Source organism: Rhamphochromis sp. 'chilingali' (assembly GCF_963969265.1).
Source record: "Rhamphochromis sp. 'chilingali' genome assembly, chromosome: 19".
In the NCBI taxonomy this organism is placed as follows: Eukaryota; Metazoa; Chordata; class Actinopteri; order Cichliformes; family Cichlidae; genus Rhamphochromis; species Rhamphochromis sp. 'chilingali'.
The window spans coordinates 950141-962805 of record NC_137946.1 but is presented as its reverse complement, the minus strand read 5'-3'; the positions used below and the strand labels follow the sequence as shown (position 1 = coordinate 962805).

At 45.5% G+C, this 12665-nt stretch overlaps 1 protein-coding gene across 2 annotated transcripts in view; it reads left to right on the top strand.

Moving 5' to 3' along the window:
* Window positions 1-12665, top strand: part of spns2 (SPNS lysolipid transporter 2, sphingosine-1-phosphate) — a 56302-nt gene that overhangs the window by 940 nt on the left and 42697 nt on the right. The gene's annotated exons all lie outside the window — the stretch shown is intronic.

The following is a 12665-nucleotide window of genomic DNA, read 5'->3' as shown; positions in this document are numbered from 1 at the left end:
CCGGTCTGTATTTCTCTGAAGTGATTGTGCGCTAATTGTCCGTGGGCTGCTCCACTCTCGCGGAGCGACCAGCCTTACCTTAGCGGAGACGGGCGGAACAATGGGCATGCCCGAGCGCAGTGGGCTATCTGTTAAGACCACAGTGCTGTGTTTCATTGCTATAGATTGGTCCCTGCCAGCGGTGATTAAATCAAACACGCCTTCTCTGTCACTCAACAAAGACTTGACCTAAACGGCTTTTCTCCCTCCTCGCGGTCTCTAGATTATTGAGGATCGATCAATTAAGGCGATCGGCTTTCCGTCCACGGGCCGAGCCCGCCCCAACAGGCTTACGCACCGAGCGCGACGTCGCTGATGTGTCAGAGCCATTTAACAGTGCCTGGGAGACAAGCAGGGAAGAGAGTGAGTGTGTGTCACTGCGAAGCATCGCTGGTTCTTGGAGAGATTTAGTCCAGCAGCTAATAGCCCGGGTCCAGCTCGAGGTGTGAGGCCGTGATGAGGCCATGTGCTGCTAATCCTGTTAGTCTGCGTGTCCGCAGCTCCTCACTGCTCTGAGCGGAGATCCAGAGCGCGTTTCATTAAAACGCAGCGCAGATGGAAATTAAGGCCGTAGTGATGTGAAACTGATAAGGAGCTTGATAAACTGTTTGGCATATTAGACGTTAAAACAAAACGAGATATTTTAACTATGTTTTGTTAAAGCTTCTAAATAAAAGAAGTAATGATTCTGTATTTACTTTAAAGCTCGGTTTGAGTGTTACATCAGACCAGGTCAACATTTCTCCTCATGCCTGCTTTATCATCATAAAGCTGAATCTTTATAGCGTGCTGCTCGCTCAGGTGGCGGCACTGAATGGGTTAAATATAATGCTGCAGCACGAGAATAGAGGGAAGTGTGCTGAATGGGAGAGAAGGCTCTTCTGTGCGTAGAAGGCTTTTCCTGGTTAAAGGGCAGCTTTCTATTGCTGCTGACTACTTGATATGGTCACACATTAACCGTCCACCTGAAAATATTTGGGACACTTAACTTTTTTTTAACCCTATCATATCTAAAGCAGCTGGCAGCCCCTGGCACAGAGAAGGAGGGGCCAATTCAAACAGGACAGTGTGTATTCAGTCATCATCCCCAAGGCTTTAGGGCCGGTCTGTCAACTGTAGAGCCACAGAGCCTTGGGCGCCTGGCCGATCATCAAGACAGGATGGTTTTAGCCGCACAGCCTACAGCCACACCAAGAATGTATTGATGCACAGTGGCATATCTAATCTTAGCATCTTGGAGCACAAGCCAGTAAGAGCACAAAGAGCTCAAGAAGCCACATCCTCATCCCCTGTCATGGGTGACTCAGCACCCCCCTCTTACAAGATGAACCTCCTTATGTTTTGTTCAGAGGAAACCTTTTAATAAGGAGCTCCGGAGCGGTCCTATCTGTCTCTGTCATTTCCATCATGATCCCATGTCGGATATTGACAGTTTTCACATGCAGAGTCGGGGAAGAAAATCCTCTGCAAAGCCGAGGATCTCAGAGCGCTTGCTGTGCAAGTGGAGGAGTGAGTGGAGAGGGATGAGGAGAAAGTGGTAATAGGGAGGAAAGGGAATGATAGTGCTAGGGAGGGGTGGTGGATGCAGCATCTTTGGCTAACTCATGCTGGAGAGAGGCTGTGTTTAGAGCATGTGGGGGGGTGGGGGGGGGGGGGGTCCTTTCCCATCGTTTGCCACCTGAATGCTGCCGGACAGTTTTGCATTATGCGTGGGCAACATGTGAGTCAGACCCTCACACAGAATAAGGACCATGTGGCCCGACTGATACAGCATCAGCTAATCTGCCATTTTGGTCCTCTGTCTCTCTGCTGGAGTGTGAGCGATGCTGCAGTAGCAAAAGGAGGTGGAAGCAGCGCATCTGTTGGCAGCACAGCACATGGGGGGGGATTACATAGAGCTCTGTGATGTATCTAATAATTATCACTGGAGATGCCTGTTATTGGTAACGTTTATTTGATTTTATCTTACTAAAATAAAGTGTCAGCTCCGCGAGCAAGTCCTTCTTTCCCATCATCCATCGGCTTCTTCTCCCTCCCTCTGTCTGCTTCTCTCCTGCTTCTTTTCCTCTTTCAAATCCCTTCAGTAGCAGGTACCCAAAGCTCATCCCAGCTCCCAGATCTTAGTGTCAATTAAGCAAGCACGAGCGCACTCTCACAGAGGAGCACACACACACACACACACACACACACACACACACACACACACACACACACACACACACTGAATGAGAGCAGAGAGTTGTAGAGGGAGGGGCTGCTCGCTGCAGAGGCAGCGGCGTGCAGGCAGCACTGAGCCAGAGCGATGCCGTCCCCCCGACCATCATCAAAAGGTCTTTGTACCAACACTGCTGTAGCGTGCGTTTGTGTGGATCACTAAAGCATTGTCACAGACACACAGGGTGACCGTTCGAGACACCGGGCGCTATTCTGATGTGCAACAATGATGGGAAAATTGCAGGCAGCACAGCAGCAGTGTCAGAGACGCTTTCTGTTAATCACTCGTTTACGAGATCGAACCACACACACACATAAACTCTGGGTTTGACTTATCCAAGATGATTGTAAGAACCACAGACGCAGAGAGACGTCAGCGTGTCTGTTCTTTTACACGAGGTTCTGGGTTTGATAGATTTAGTGCCAATATGTTTTACACAACACTTGAATGTTTAATGCCACCGCTTTGTGAGGAGGAACAGCTTGAGAACAAAGCAATTATATGAGACTCGAGCTGCTGCGCGTCGAAAGATCTCAGTGTGGGGCTGGAGTAACTGGAGAAGTGTCATACTGTCTGACTTAAATGACAGATTTCTGTGCTGCGACTGATTTTACACTAAATGTTCTGTAATGTGAGCAACCTATCCATGAACCCTTCAGCTTTTCCATCCTTTTAAGTGCTCTTGAAATGCATTTTCAGCGTTGTAATGTGGTGCGTTTGGCTAAGGATCATCAAAGCGCTGCTAACAGTTCAGATTTCTCCAATTTCCACATTTCTGTATTGTGGAATAGGCAAACGTACAGAGATCTGGTTTTTGTCAGACACACTTACGGGCCAAGATCCAAGTGCAAACAGACCCCGAGGAGAGCACGATTAAGTTTCAGTGGGTGCTGAACAGAAGAAGGGTGTGAATGACAGCCTCAGGCTCTGTGCAGCGAGTCGGGCTTTCAGGCCGATGGTTCAGACCCGACCCGATGCGCTTCCTCACAAGCCTGCTGTTGTTTCCACGACTGGCTGTGATGCAGACCGGGAAGAAACTGGGAGTGACTGGGACATTCAGTGGTGTCCTGAGGAGGCCGATCCCTCACTTCTCACAGCATCTCAGAATACCACTGTGGAGGAAAACGAGTCCCGACGATACAAGCTTGGAGTGGAGGCCGGTGCAGCTGGATGAGTTACGAGGCTCTGGCTGGGTCACTGGTAGTCTGGCCTTTGGAGGCAGTCATATAACCCCCAGCCACTTATATTCCATTTGCTTTTTAGAGCACATAAGAGCTTTGAGATTTACACAGCTACTCTATTTAATTGAATTTAATTTGAGGTGGCTTTGAAACCTTAAATCCTGGTGTTGGTCCCTGTGTAGTCCCTCAGCAGACAGTCCGAGCTCCTCGACAGCTTATCATAAAGACGGGATTAGGAGTTTTTTTTTTACTAAGAATATGAGGATATGTGAGGCAGACATGCAGCACTTTAAGTTATTTGCTTGCTAATTATTTAAGCTCTGATTTGTGTTATCTGTAGCAAGCCCCCCGTGTGCACGCAAAGGCACAGTTTGCACAGTAAAGACCACAACTTAATCTGTGCAGGACAGAAGTGTCGCAGAGCCACAGATTAAGATTCAAGTCAAGCTGTCATTTCAAGACTTCAAATCAGGGTTGCATCCCATTGGACAAGTGCGAGATCTGAGCCCGGAAACCTTTGGCATTTTGCATTTAGACACAGATGACCCTTTGGTAATAATCCTCTTAAGGCCGTCTCTTTGTTAGACAGTAAAAAAGATGGAGCGATCTATCCAGTCTGACTGGCCAGGCAGATTAATTCCTGTTAGCTTTGTCCAGCCCTCCTTATTAACACCGTCCACACGGGCCCGAGGCAGCACTCTGCATTCACCACTTCACTTTAAGCAGCGACAGGAAGAATGTTTCTATTTTCAACGACCTAAACTGCTCTTTCTGCTGAAAATGCAAGAAAGAGCTCCACTTCCAGTTTTACAGAGTCTGGAAAAGAAGGGAAGTGAACACAGTGTAGGTGTCTGTGTGTGTTAGAGAGATGTGAGAAAAAATTAATATTCTTAATATCAAAGTAGATAATGATGCAACCGTGCGCATTGTCGCTGTGACGTCTTTTTAAGCCTGTAGTAGAAACATGACACAGCAGATGTTCTCAGCAGCATGAAGCGCTGCAGCAGAAAATGTCAGGATAAGGAAGCATCGCCTCACTGTGCAGTTTGTGAGCCGCGTCTCAGTTTAGCTGTCGGTTGTCTCGCCCTGCACCCTGCACTCATCTCCCTATTTTCACCCTCTGTTGTTTTATAGCATCGCATTAAAGGTCGCCCAACAATAGCAGAAGCATTAAAGAGATGGAACGGCCTCTAGTAATTTACTTTATAGGGTTGCCGCATCTTTCTCGCCACGCTTTTTCCATCTGATCTTGAGCTGTTTCGAATTAGACAGAGCTGCACTGTAACAATTCGAATCTCTTTGAAACGAGGCTTCGTCATTTCTGCACATTTTTGACTGTAAGTCAAACTCCACCACAAAACCTGGACATAGTTTATTTCACTGTTGACAGCAAAATATTGATACTGTTCTACAGATGTTCAAGTAGGCGTCTTTAACAGCTACATGACTTCCTATACCGAGTGGACTTTTCCAGACTGGTTTCCCACAGATATCCCACTAATCTTTTTTTTTGCGTCTATATCCTAGCGTGCCATTCCCTGTGCTGTGAGAAAACAGTCTGTGTGTTCTTTAGGCTCCGATTTAGCCGACGTCTGTAATAGTAACCGATGGAATTAGACAGAACTTCCTCCTCGGCCTGTGGAGGCCCTTTCATGTGGCTATTCCAGATTTTACCATCAAGTAGACAAACTTCCACCCCGTGATCCCCTGAACCCACTATTTCATGGTCTCTTTTGGGTAACTCTTTCACACCTCCTCTCCATAAAGCTGTTATTTTGGCATTAGCCCGACTCGACACCCTGCATCTGTCATCACAGCTATGAGGTCATTATGGATGTTGCATTCTGGAGAGGATATTTTTATGCAGTGTTGCCTATGTAGCAGAACCAGGGTTTAGAAATTGTGAGGGAGGTGGCATGAGGAAACGATACTGCATATGGTGAAAGGGACGGTGAATGTTGGCGCTCTAGAAACAACTGGAGGTTTTTTTCCTCCATGCTAGAGCACTAACAGGACGGCTGTATAGACAAATAAAAGTAGTAAATTAAGCAAAAACTAAATGAACCACTTTTCAGTTTATTAACAGGTTACTTGCTACCTGAATGTTATAGCTCTTACCAGCCTAGCATGCTAGAGAGCATTAATAGCTTCATATAGCTAATTAGCGGTAGCAATGTGTGCAGAGGGCTAATTAGCATATCTTTACACATTTTGCTAACAGGATTTCTAAACTGATATTTTTTTAACCTGTATTTGCACCAATGCTTTTTACAGCAGCACAGAAGGTGCACCTAATTAAAAAATATAATATACACTAAGTTAATGATGTATTTCAACACAAAGCTTGGCTAACAAACTAGTAGCTTCATCACCATAGATAAGCCGCAGCTAGCTAGCTTCAATATTGCATTGTGCCTCTTTTTGTAATGTAATGTAAAGCACATGTAGCTGCTGTGGTGTCACCCATTTGTTTGTAAAGTTACATTTCGAAGCCTTGAGAGTTTTCACCATCAATGGACAGGAAAATATCCAAGTGAGAGCCAGTGAATATATCCTGAATAATTCTCTTTTATGAAATTTAGAATCAGCAAAATTTACAGAAATGGTCTGAATGTTTATTCAGTCTGACCTAAAATGACTGTGAACCATAAACTCATCAGCAAAGTGTTTACTCTGGTTAAGTCCCAGGGTCCTTTTCCCATACGTTTATATCACTGGAAATGTTTTTGCAACCACATTTATCGTGCACGATGGCTGTGAAAATGAATGCAGTTTTATTCCACTTTCACATTTTGTCTGCAATAACTATAGTGGTTGTAGCATGTTGAATTTTTGTTTTTCTGCCTTTTGGCCTTTATTATACAGTGAAAAGCAGAAAGAACAGAGCAAAGTGGGAAGAAGGTGGGGAGAACAGGGTGCAGGAAATGGTGTGGGGTCAAGCTGTCGCAGCTCTTATAACGGGCTTAGTTTAGTTGGTACGACTGCAGACCAACGTAATCACTGACCGGAGGAACCCTTGTGTCCGATTGACTGCGAGTGTCACAAAGACGGAAACTGACCAATCTTTAACTTCGGCGTGACTTAGACTTGCTGAGATTGTAATTTTTCTAATAAAGGTGCCGCTTAACGTCACAACTGGAAAACAATTGCTGATCGCTAATTTGAGAAACGTTTATTAATGACGGTCTGGACTAACTCTGCTGCCACGAGTTCAACGCGTACAATGTTTTTAATAGGATCAACAATCTGGGGGACGATTTTACATACAGTTCATTTTTATCTCGACTTATCTTCAAACTTACAGTAGTTTGATGAGTCCACTGGTGAAAGCCAACAGTGCTTGCTGAAGTCTTCATGTAACCTCTGACATGTGAATCCAAGCTGTAGCCTGATGATTGCTGACCTCCCCTTTGTGTTTGTGGACACAGGGACCAAGAGGAGGTGGTTTCTTTGGTGTAAAGGGTTTGCTTTACGATTACAGCCCTGAGATAAACACATCATCTGCTACGTTCAGGGTTTTTTAGGAGGGAAAGAAAAAAATAAGACACCATGAGCAGAAATGTGAGCTTTCTCCCAGTTTGTGTTGCACTGTTTCCCAGCACTGAACCTCAGAGTTTAGATTGTGCCCCTCCTTTCCTGTGTCATTATCTGAGGAGATAGGAGTGTTTACCTGATGAAATGCTGAAATTTGTCTTCGTGCGCAGATGGACGGATTACAGGAAGGAGGGAGGAAAGATATGAGATGGGTTGCGTACTTATTTGAGATGCTGTCAGAAAACAGTTCGTCCCTGTATGAATTGCTTTCCTCACCCCGTGCATTCCCCGTCTCGGGAATAGCAGGCTTACGGTCGAGCTGCTGAAATTCAAATGTTTAATACATAAAAATACAAAAAAACACACAGAACCAATGTTTTTTTTGAAAGTTCGTCAGATGACCGACCTTTTCACCGCTAGCTTCACGTTTCCCTTTCCTTCAGAAATAACAGCACGAAGGGAGAGAAACACAGCAGCACAAACCAAGCAAAGTGTTTGTGTTGTGAAGGTCATATTCAACCGTTCCCCTGGGATCGGTGCTTTGGCTGAGGCCGGCGAAACATGCAGTGAAGGAATGGAAATAGAAGTCATCGCAGTCCGTTTGGTGTCACTGGAAAATGACGCTCACAGATGATGGGCATTGATCAACAGAACAAAAGGAATCTGTTAGAAGTGATGAAACTGCGCCGTGACACGCCGACATTGGATTTTCTCTCACACATTAACATGTTGCTGTTCAGACGACTGGAGTCTAATATTGACCTGCTCGCTGTGAAAGCAGACCTACAGTAATATTAGCTCGTAGCTCCTGGAAGCTCCCACAGCTGCTACGACTTTGACTGTTTATTTAGCAGCACATTTAAAAAAGGCTTCTTTCATGAACATGAGACTAAATGGTAAAAGCATTATGCAGTTTTTAGCACGTCGTGTGTGTGTGTGTGTTGCCTCACATGTTTTTTGTTTTGTGGATGTGTGTCATGTGTCAGGCCTGGATGAGATTGCAGCAGATTTTTCATTACTGCGTTTATGGGGGGAACTGTTCTGGAATAAGGGTGCTCACCTCTGTCAAAGTTTGAGATGTTTCCGTTGATTCCCGGGGTCAGAGGTGGGCTCGCTAACAGCGCCGAGTGTTTCTTTTCTACATTAGGATCAAGTTCCTTTGAGTTTTGAGCTCCAAGACAACAAAACATACGCGCACATGCAGATATTAACGTGAACATCGGGCCATCGTCACGTTGTTTCCTATTCGGCTCTGAAAGCTTCTGAGGACACTGGGTGACGAGACAATGACAGGTTTAGATGTTTGACTCTGGAGTGGTTGGTTACAGCTCGCTGGCCTGGTTGGAGTACGACAGCATCCTTTTGTTCTCTGGGTAAATGTTTAGCGGTCCACTTATAAATACATCACACCTCTTAAAAATGTTGAATTCGTGTATTTCTGTCTTGCTAAGAGCAGGTCGTTGTGACATAAATGCAGTGGAGCTTTCTTTTAAACAAGAAGGTTTAGTTTTGAAAAGGCTGTTCCAGGAGCTTGTTAATGAAAGTAGCTGCACTGCAAAGCTTTACGTGCATATTTCTTAGTATAGTTTATTGACAGGTAACTGTGCATGGCCCGAGGCTGCTGTGCGGTAGGTATGTGGGCTGTTCTTTAACGAAACAGGCCTGGTATGTGGATGTAGTTTGAAAGGAACGGGTTCCTTGAGGTGTTTTCCCACGCCGAGAAGAATTCAGACTCACCTTGTGTTTGACAAATTAGGCAGAAAGTTCAGCTTTGTCATATTCTTAATTTACTGACATGAATATTGTCAAAATACAGTCCACTGGAAACCAGCAAGCAAGATTCAAAGACATGTTTGGGTTTCTGTCAGGGTGTGAAACAGCAGAGGACATAATGAAAGATGGATGCCACGTTCTCAGCTAAACTGGGACGAGTTGATGAGTTGCTGTGTGACACTGGTAGGATTGGTTTGGAGTGGTGGGTGCAGAGAGGCAGAGAGGTCGCCTCGACCGAGTCGCAGTAAAAAGGCTGTTGTGTGTCTGATTGGTTTTCCCTCTGGGAGTTAATGAGATGTTGGGAATTCAGCCGGAGGCGCTGTAGCATCACTGAGAGTGCAGCACGTTACCGTAAAGCACATTCTCATTGAAGTGGGCGAGAGTGGCACACCTGTTAGCTTTAGCCCAAATGGAGCAGTTATCTGACTGATGTTGGGCAGAAACTCCAAAGCTTCCTGTTTCATCAGTCATACTGAACCTCAGCTGAGCGGCCGTGAAACTAAACTGCATGTCGTAGATATGATGCATCTGAGCGAGAAACCTGAGATCCATTTAGTCGTCATTACTGCTGATGAGAGGTTTCTACTGAAATAAGAGTCTGTACTTTGGATTTATTCCTCTCACTTTCAGGGCAGCGTACTCATTTTCAACACAAATGTGATCTTTTGTTAAATCACCGCTCACTTTAAATTGATTGATTTATTACAGATTTTTACCAGCCTGCTAAAAAATCATGACAGCCTTTTTGTTTCTGAATTAAATCCCAAATGGTGCTTTGAGTGTCACACATATGGGATCAGCTGTGCCGGGCTGGCCCTTAATTCTCCATTTTGTGAAGCTGAGCGCTGTGATCACTGAGAGAAGATAGCCACGCTGCGCTGATCTGATGCTAAATGGAGCTGAAAATACAAAATTTAGCCAGTTTTCTTCTCTTCTAGCTGTAGGTCACTTTGGAGTGGACCCACTGCTTAAGAAATAAAAGCAGCCAGCCCACAGTCATCTGATTGTTATGCGCCAGCGCTCACTCTGGGGTTAAACAAAGGGAGAGTCAGAATAAGCAGATGACTCAAATGACTCTCTTCTTCTGTTCTTTAAGTATTGATATCAGGATCATTTTAGAGGTTGTGTTTCACGTTCCAGTAATTAAAAACGCTTTGTGTAAAAGGACGTCATGAAGTAAGCCTCTGCAACAAAGACAGACAGAGACCAGAAGAGAAGGCCGCAGAGTAAAAATGAAATCTCATTAAAAACACTGCACAACGATTTTAATCCAAACTCCTCACTGTTATGTAAAGCAGTGGGGTTACTGACAGGACACATGTGCTTATGCACACGCTGAGGCTCACAGATGTGCAGGCTAATGCTAAAAGAACAATGCACCTTTGGGTGTTTTGCTACTGTTTCATAAAGTGCATTCACATAACCACACATTTGCATAACAGAGTAAACCCAGCAGGTAAAAGGGGCGTGTGCTGTTTGGGATTCACTTCTTTAGTTGTTGAAGGAATGGCAAAGCTTTGTCGATATGATGTCAGCAGCCTGACATGCGGTATGTAGCGCTGCTTGGTGAATATTAGCTTTTCCTGCTTCTAAACCTGCTGGCATTATTGTATAAATTCTTGTAAAGGGGATTTGCTTGTTCCACTTCTGTGTGTGAATATTGAAGACAGCTTCCGATTTTGCTGTGTAGACACATGGAAAGTTGGAGGCAAGGACATCAGACCCAAACATGAACTCAGGACCATGATTAAGGGAAGATGGAGGGTTGCAAAGCTGCTTGCAGACCCACATCTTGCTTGAAGTACTGGTATACTCAGGACCTTCGTGGGGTTCTCTATAAATTCAGCCTCCAGATGTTTCCTGTGCATCTCACTGCTTTTGCTGTCAAATCCAACACAGTCTGGGCTCTATTAATGATCTCAGGCCAGCGTTGCTCCTCAAATATCCACATAGATCCCTGTTCAAGGCTCAGCTGCTGCCCAGTATTCCTGAGAGAGCGCTGGTGCAGCTCATGGAGGTCCCCCGGCAGTCTTACAGTCTCATTTAATCTCAAATACCTCTGCTTCGCTTCACTGCATCTCTTCCCAATACAACAAATGCATCATCTCATACAAACAAGTGGTCTGGCCTCTGGATGTATTATTGATGAGCTATATGTTTATCCTGCTTCCCTGATGCTTCGCTGTGCGTCCTCTCCACTGCCATCAAATATTTAGCACGTACCGGCTGGGACTAATGCACCGCAACCCTTCAGCTGAATTCAAGCTTTTGATTAGTGACGGAAAATTCGGAGGAAAAAAATCTTTATTAATCAAAGTGGTAAAGCTGGCGAGCCTGCAGGAGTTTAATTTGATTTCCCCCAGTTTGGCCCCAGTTTGGCTGGCACAGAGTGAAAGCTGTCTCGGATGTGACAGTGGAAGGAGGTCTGTTCATCTTTGTGCAAACATTCATCATTAAAAAATTATATGTTTGATTTTCGTCATGTGTGTATGACAAGGATTCAGAGGTTATCGTGCTGTGAGGGGAAAATGATGTGAATTATGGCAGCTCTTACAGTGTACAATGGTAGCATCAGCTGCGTTATCTCCTTCACTTATGAAAAGATAAAGTGTAGAATCATTTCATGACGATCAGCTGCTAGCGTGGCAGGAAACGTCGACACTCTTTGACGTTTCCTTCTTTGTCTCAGTGAACGATTAGGCTGCGTACGCTGTCTTTGTGAACACACTGCATCCACAGAGCCATTTCATTACGCACAGTGTGCATTAATTGCATTTAGTGTACATGTAGCTGTGTTCTGTATTGGACTTTTGCTGGTGCACTGCCACAACCAGTAATCAGTGGAATAGAAATGAGCAGCAGGATGTAAATTTCACTGCCATCATCACATTGGTGGTGTAAACACTGCTCCATACAGACACTGCTCATCAAAATCCGACTTTCTCTCACAGCGTGCAGCACATGTGACTTTGGTTTACATTTCGTGCTCGACTTGCTGCCGCGGGAAGCGCGAGTGTGTAGCGTGCACTCGCACACTCTCTGTCGATTTTATTGGGGAATCCTCTGAAGCTTCCCGTGCAGCTCTATAGACGGTTTCCCAGACATCTGCATCACGTTTCCTCTCTGTGTGGCAGGCAAAGGAAGTGGAATGGAAAAACTGCTCCCCCGCCCAGTGCGGCCACATGGCGAGGGAGGAGAGCAGTCGGTCAGGAGCCCGCCGGCCACAGTCGGGCATATTTGTGGTCAGCTTTCTCCTCTGCAGCAGTCTGAGCCGCTCTGCATCTTGGCCTACCTCTGCGCTCTGCTGCTGTCTCCCAGGCTGTTTCTTCTGAGTCTCTCTGTCTCACACACTCAAATCCAACATTTGGTTACAAGAGGAGCCAGAAAACAGACATTTTGTCCTCACTCGTCGCTGTTCTCCTTCCCAGACTATTTATACTGATGGGGAGGGGGGGTGACACATGAAAAGGAATCACCCTCTTTGCAGGAACGCAGTAGAAGGATGGGCCACATCAGCAGAGCGGTTCACACGCCGGCCACAGTCAACGACTTCCATCCACTGGCTCCTTCTCACTCAGGCTTACTCACAGTGAAACCAGGGGAAAGGGGAACACACACATTTATAATAAACAAAGGAAACATATGCTTTACCAACCAACCCAGTCCTGACTGATCTGATGTAGCCGCCATCTTTCTCTGCTCCTTATAACTCTGAGTTTCCCTCTCTGCTGTTAAATTGGACTCTCGGCCTAGTTTCTCTGACCATAAATAGAAGCAGGAGGGCTGCAGGTCTACAACTCTCTGTAGGGTATGAAGTAAATTTGTGTATGGCTGTGCTGGGTGTGGTGTGTGTCGGTGTGGGTGTGTGCTTCACTTAAGGTGTATTTGTGAGTGTGTGGTGGTCCCAGCGGAGAGGTGCTGGC